Source organism: Charadrius vociferus, unplaced genomic scaffold, assembly GCF_000708025.1.
Source record: "Charadrius vociferus isolate BGI_N301 unplaced genomic scaffold, ASM70802v2 scaffold549, whole genome shotgun sequence".
Lineage (NCBI taxonomy): Eukaryota > Metazoa > Chordata > Aves > Charadriiformes > Charadriidae > Charadrius > Charadrius vociferus.
Window position 1 is genome coordinate 5,757,295 of NW_009650103.1, and position 7,370 is coordinate 5,764,664.

At 37.2% G+C, this 7,370-nt stretch overlaps 1 protein-coding gene across 3 annotated transcripts in view; it reads left to right on the forward strand.

The window, feature by feature from the left end:
* The window catches only part of RALGPS1 (Ral GEF with PH domain and SH3 binding motif 1), a 97,409-nt gene that overhangs the window by 38,779 nt on the left and 51,260 nt on the right, over window positions 1-7,370 (forward strand). The window lies entirely within an intron of this gene.

Here is a 7,370-nt window from a genome sequence, read left to right on the forward strand (position 1 = left end):
CAGCACTTTGATGTTGTGTATTTCATAACAGCTATTTGTTGTTGAATTTTAATAGTTGTGTATTAAGAAAACCTTGTTTTATTAATAAAATGGCAGGAAAAAATGCAGTACAGAGCTTTTTCAGCGCATAAAGCCTGCTTGATACTTTTTAAAACCAAGGTGGTGTTACCATCGTATTTTTCTTTGCTTGTAAAACATTTCACACAGAATAACCATTCAGTGTTTAAATAACTGTCACCTTACTGCTTGGTCACCTTTAGTATGTTGAAATTTTTTCAATGACAAGAAATGATGATAGTAACAGCTGTGAGAAACTGGAATGAGTCCAGCTGAGCACAGCTCACATGGATAGCTAGAGGCTGGCAGACGTGATGTATGAGGAGCAGCAGAAAGAGGGAGGTTTGTTTAGCCTCCAGAAGAGAAGGTGAAGGAGACATCTTACTGCTGCCTTCAACTACTTAATGGGTGTTTGTAGAGAAGATGGATTCTTTTTGGAAGTACACAGTGAAAGTACAGTGCTCAATGGATACCAATTGCCTCAGGAAAAATTCATTTTGGGTTTTAGAAAAAAAGAATTTCACAATGAGGGTGACCAAGGACTGAAGCAGTCACCCACACAGGTGGGAGAATTTCCATTCCTGGAAATACATAAAGTTTTGATTTAGGCAAGGCTACGAGCAGCCTAATCTGATGTTGAAGTTAGCCTTGCTTTGTAAGACGAAGGTGAGGTCCCATGCAATCTGAATTGTTCGATGATTCTAGGCAGCTGCTGACCTTTAAGAAATTTTTTTTAGAGGTTCAAGATAATGATGGGTATGCACGCTTACATAATCATTCATACTGAGAAGAGATACGGTTGTCAGTCATTCCCATTTTTTTGTTGTTTTGAAATAAACCATAGAAGTTTCTGTAAATGCTTCTGCAAATAGTTCAAACAAAAGTGACCAAGACTTGATCCTTCTTAAAGTTTTTGGATATACATTTTTGTCTCAGTTTCTTATTTGGAATAAGCTCATTTTCATTTTGCAAATGGAAAGGAATTGTGCTTTACTCAACTTTCCAAGAATCTTGAAAACTTGTCAGATAGAAGTTTGGAGTTTGACGTGGTTTCTGTAAGTAAAGGAATGTCATTTGGAGCCCTGGAAAACAGGGAACATAAATTCACCCCAGACAGCTTTAACTTGCATAATCAGCATTTGCACAGCAGGTCACACTTGGAAACCCTGGCAGCTTTCCAGGCCTCATATTTCTGCGCAGATGGACTGTTTTTGCAAATGTCTCTCGTATATAGGTGTAAAATGGGGTTTATTTCACTGTTTGAATTGAAATACTCCTCGCCCCCCCCCAAAAAAAAAATAAAAATCTGTAATTATTGTGATCACTGCGAAGAAACTAATTTTTTCCTCAGAGTTCACCTGTATCTTTGTTACAGCATCTCACGTCTTTAATTGAGCACAGGATTTGGGGAGCGCAATCTTTTCCAGGCTGAAGAAATACAGACCAACATACAACAGTTCGATTGTTTTCTCCGTTTTTCTAAGAACTGCTTAAGAAAAAAATGGAACAAGATTCATCAGCCTCATCTTAACATATCCGTTCAAACATCTTTCAAAATACAATAGAATAGAGTATTTCAGTTGGAAAGGACCTACAATGACCATCTAGTCTGACTGCCTGACCGCTTCAGGGCTGACCAAAAGTTAAAGCATGGTCCAAATGCCTCAAACACGGACAGGCGTGGGGCATCAACCACCTCTCTAGGAAGCCCGTTCCAGGGTTTGACCACAGTTTGCAGAAGGTCAGCCATCAGTGAATGACATCAGCATGATTAGGCCATGCTGAAATGCTTCTCTTTCATGACCTTGCCTGCATGTCACCTTTTCTAAGATGTTCATCCTATAAGAAAAAACATTGGAAGGAAAAGTATGTTGGTTGGAGAATGCTCCTGTACAAATAGAAACAAGAACCATACTGTCTTCAGATGTCCATCTCCCTGGAGAGTCTGTGAACAAAGTGATCTCTTAAGTCTTTTATTGTCTGTACTTGTTTAGTTAAAAAAAATGAGTTCAGAATGAGGCCTATTTGTTGCATATTGCAATGGACTGCATAACATAAATGGCATTTCTTCTTTTCTGCAGCTGGATTCAAATGAAGTTCACAACCAACACACTTGTTTGAACAACTCTCAATAATTAATCTTTCAGGGAGTAAAAAGCTTGCTGTGGGAAGTGGGGAGGGAAGCCAGAGAAACAATTTTAAGGAAGGATTTAATGCTTTTCAGTATCTTCCTCTCCTTTTTCAGTAGGAGAACTTCAGATTCTTAGGACATCAGAATTCCTTCCCATGAGAAAGGAAGATCTTATTTATTTGATGTCTAGCACACTAGCTTTCAGTTTTCTTCTGTTGCACTTTTGCCAAATAATTGCTCATACTCTTTGTACTTAATTAGTGCTGTTGCTTGCTGATCGCTCAGTTCTTCCTGTTTCGGTGGCTCAGCCCCCCTCTTCCTCTCTCCCAGTAGCTCTTCTGCAGCGCAATGGGAGGGAACTGTATTACTGGGGCCATATTTGGCACCAGTGCAAAATTCCACGTTGATAGCTGTAGACTTTTCAACTTTGCCATTGCGCAAAACTGCATTATATAAAAGCATGCTTGCCGCTTTGGTGCAATTTCTCTTAATTACTGGAAATGCGGGATGTCTGTCTCATCATCATCCACGGACAAAACTTCAACAAACAAGCATACAAACAAAAAATGGGAGAAGTGAAAGCAGCACACTTAAAAAGAAGGATATGTGTCATTTTGATTAAAAATCAAATAGAACTTTTACTTAGAAAATGTATGGAAATTTGAAGTAATTTCATTTCTAGAGTCTGGCTGTTCAAGACTTGTGTACTCATAAAACCACTTTTGATGGGAGTTGGGACAAATTTGCCCTAGTGCAGATGCACCTAAAACCAATTTTATGTATGTTTACCCTACTTGGCAGTGTGTATATTACTTTATTCAGGCAAAATAATTTTTTTCTGTTTGTCTTTTGCCAGTATAACTGCATCTGTATGAAAACTTTTGGCGGCATTGTTGTGTGGGTTATAATTATTTTTCATGCTCTTGGCCAGCATAGGCACTTTGGTTAAAATTTCAGTTTGGAAACCAACTGTTGGCCTATCTATGTATATAACTGGAAATAGGTAATAATAAGTTGGTTTGTTTGCTCATTCATTGTTTGCCCAACTGAGGATGTTCCCATGATCTGGTGGAAAAAAAGAGGAAATAAACTTTCTGAAAGGGCTCTCAGATGTTTCAGCATTTGATTGTTTTTTCCTGTCCCTTAAAGGGAAAAAGTAAATAAAAATCTTTCTTTGGCTTTGCTTTGAAATATTTTTCTGTCCTCTACTCTGCCATGCTTATATGGGACTTTTGGTTAATCAAATCATATTACTTTTTGATTGTTACAAATATCTTGAAATTTATACGTGATATTTCAACAAGATTTTAGAATTTTACTGTCTAAAATTATACAAGTGTTTAATATTCTATAGTGTAATCACTGTCATGATCCTGAAATGATAAAGGTAAACATATTTCTATGTGCAAAGTATTGCTGTTTGGCAAATGTTCACTTTTTTTTAATCGGCTTACCTTAAGAGGAAGCATTAAAGGGTATCAATGTCAGCACTATGGCCTTTTCTTTTTTAAGCTACTTACAACAAAATACGCATTTCATTGTGGATATTCCAACATGTATACCTCTTTTCATTGTTTGTTGTTTCTGATGCCGTGCTTCAGAGGATCTCATTCTTCCAAAATAGACTGGTTAACTATCTCTTTCAGGTTTTATGAAATATTTTACCTGTCCTTAGGATTTTTGTGTACAAAAGAGAACAAAGGTATGTTTCCATCAGGTGAAAAATACAACTTGTAATAACATAGTAAAGCATCATTAAGCTTATTTGAAAATGCTACCAGTAGCCTTTCAATGCTATGACTGGTTTTTGTTGGATGACATTTAAAAGAGACATTTGCAGTATTACTCTGGAAAGAAAGGTGTCTGGAAGCCTTAGGTTGATATACTGTCAACACTGTTGCGCCAAGATCTAAAGTGGTTTCACCATGTTGAGTCTTTCAGCCATTGGGACACTGGCATCTTGTCTTCAGGAGTTTATACTATGTTCTTTTTACACCTATGCTTTTCAGTGTTCTGCAAAAAAAGAGCTGAGACCACAGGATGGCCACTGGATGGTGGCTGAGCACTGAACTTCATTGTGCTTTACTTTGGATTACAAGTCAGTTCAAGGAGGAGACGTTTTGAAATTTTAAGGAAGATATCACCTGTACTATAGTATTTTGGAGAAATACAAAAGCAAAATAATGATCTGTGTGAGTCTTGTGTGGAAAACCGTAACTAAGATAAATGTGGAAAATTATTGCCTGGATTTCCAGGCAATATTATATTACCAGAATATAAATTTTGTATCTTAAATTGCATTGGTATGGGTTATTCCTAAAGATAAGGAACATAAAAGAACCTAGTAGGTAAAAGCAGTAGAGTTGCTTCTTGCTGGTGCTCTTGTTTTTCTGTATCTCGAAAACTGTTGTGAAGCCAGAGGACTGTAGGTGTGAAAGTGTGATGCACGGAGCTATCGAAACGCAGGTTTTGTACAAGTGATAGGTGACACTGTGTCTCACCTTGGACACCGCTTTACAGAGAAGGCAATTTTCTGTGCTAAAACGAAGATGTTACACAAAGGGATTTCTGGGGACTTCAGTAACTATTTGAATTGCAGCATAGTTGAATTTATTGCAAAGATAATCTAATTAAGAAAAACACACTACCAGTTTAGTTTGAGGAGCTGACTCAAGTTCTGACTTAAGGGCTTATAGTCTAGAGGCTGAATCGTTAGAGTGTGTGCAGGTCTAACATGCCAGAATTGAATGCACCATAATTAAACTGATGCTTCAGAGACTTTTAGAAATACCCAGATAGATGAAAAAATCCATATATAAGAAGAATGAGATAGGTACTTTTTGCACAATGCTGATATTTTCTGACATTTCCCTGTACGGTTGTTTGGCTTAGAAGAAGAAAGTAGCAGTGATACCTACATACAGATGAATTTGGTTTGCTATGCTAAATCACTCTGTTACAAAATCCAGTTCTGTGGGTTAATCAGTTCTTGTGTGCTGGTCATATTTAATATAATGAGGCTGGTAGTCATTTGATGGCTGGCTTTTCCTACATACCTTACATGCTATGGCATCTTTTGTGCAGATTCCTCAAGCATTTAGACATATAAATGAAGGCACATTCACAAAAGGCATAGTGTTAGCTCTTACAGCATTTATTCTTGAAAAGATAAACTATTTTATTTGGTCGTGAATTCACACATAGTTTGATAATTGTTCATTCTAAAGAAGAAACATGAGATACTAGCAACAAATCTTCACTGTTTCTTAGATACTTAGGTCTAATTAAAAGGAGGTTTTAGAGTAGTGCAGTTTTACATTGTAATTGGTTTGTAAAAGCAAATGGAGCAAGGGTGTCAGAAATTTAAGATCCTACTATAAAAAGATCAGAGGGTTTGGTTTTGGTTTTGTTTTTTTTTTGTTAACAAACATTAGTTTTTGCTTCTGCAGAGTCCTTTGATAGTCAGTGTTTGTGGACTTAAAGTTAGCTGGCCTGTCCCAGGCACCAGGCCAGTAATATGATCTGGATTTCACAAGACCATTGTGATAAGAAGAGATAAGCATGAATTTTCTGAAGCTGCTTTCTTTCTTGTTCCCTACCCCTTTTCTCAGAGTTCATGCTCTGTTCTTACTCCTTCTCCCAAACATTCTCTTGCATGGAATTGTATTAATCCATCCTCTCAAATTTTCAGGTGGTCTTCATATTGAATGTGATTTTTTAATTTTTGCTCTTTTCTAAGGAGAGGGATTTCCACTGGTACAGGTTTTCTTTTAGAATTAACTCATGTAGTTTGATTATTTTTATTTTTTTTTTTAGATTGAGTACTGCTGTGAAAAAAACTGAACGCTGACTTTTTTTTTTTTTTTTCAGTTCTGTAAAAGGAAACAGCAATTCACAGTGAAAATACAGCACAGTAGTATGCATGCCACATGTATTAGGAAAAGCTTTAAAGTTTTGTTTGAAGTTTTAAAGTAAATGTAATAGGGGATAGGGAAGGGCAGACACATAATAGCATGTAGTTTCAGTTATGGAAACATGATGTAAAACTAAGTTGCAAAATTTAACTCCAGACTTATGGGGGGAATGATTTTTGTTTTTTTGCCACTAGTTACTTGATTCCATTGTACGCAGTTCCTCACTGACAGAAACCAATTAATTGCTTTAGTTACTTCTATTATAATGCATTCTATACTCAGCTTTTCTGTCCACTTAAAATTGTGGTGAAATTTTGGTTCAAGCACTGGTTCATTTTTCTTAAAAGGAAATACTTTTTTCACTGAGGGGAATGGATGACTAAAGAGATTCTTAAGAATGAAAGTATCTTAATTAGCTCTTGGAGAACTTTTGTTTTTAAATACTATCAAGTGTTGCAAAAAACTTCAAAAGATTATGTATCTTTTGCTGCCATGTAACTTTTTTCCAAGTTTTGGCAAAAGATAGCTTTTTTAGTTACAAGAAGTACAAATTTTCCTTCTGGATTACCAAGAATTTTAGTCATGTTGTTTGTGGATTGTTCTTTGTGCTTTACTGAAGTTCTGTCATAGATATGGAATGTAATTACTGAAAGAGAGCACTGCTTTTGTTGTTACTTCCCTTAACAGCGGCCTCACCTTATTTTCACTTAATCCAATCACTACCAAAAAGTGCTCATACTGTGCCTGCTTATATGTGAGCGTGCACATCGTACACAATAGCCCTTAAACAGATTGACAGTTTAATAAATGTGACTCATTTTGCCCACAAAAAAGAGAGATCATATAGCAAATATTTAGTGCTTACACAAAGGTACTCATAAACGCTAGGTTCTTTTTTAAATGAAATTTCTGCAACGTCTTTCAAATATTTATTGTATAGACTCTACTAAAGTTCCAGGAACTTTTCATCTCCTTGATCAAACACGACTGGAAGAAAGGCTAAATGGACATTTCGTAATTTTTAATACAGGTCTTCCCTTGGAAAAGTTACCACAGAAATGAGCGTGTCCTGGAAAGGCGCGTGCGTTCTGGGCGCGTTTGAGGACGCGTGAAGCGCCAAGTTCCATGCGGAATTAAAGACGATAAAAGAAGGAGGCCGTGTTCTTGCCGATAACGGCAGACGGCTCTCCCTCCCCGCGCCGTGACCCCTCCGCCGCCGCCCGCGCTTACCCGCTCGGCGCCGCCTCGGCCCCGCACCGCTGCTCCCG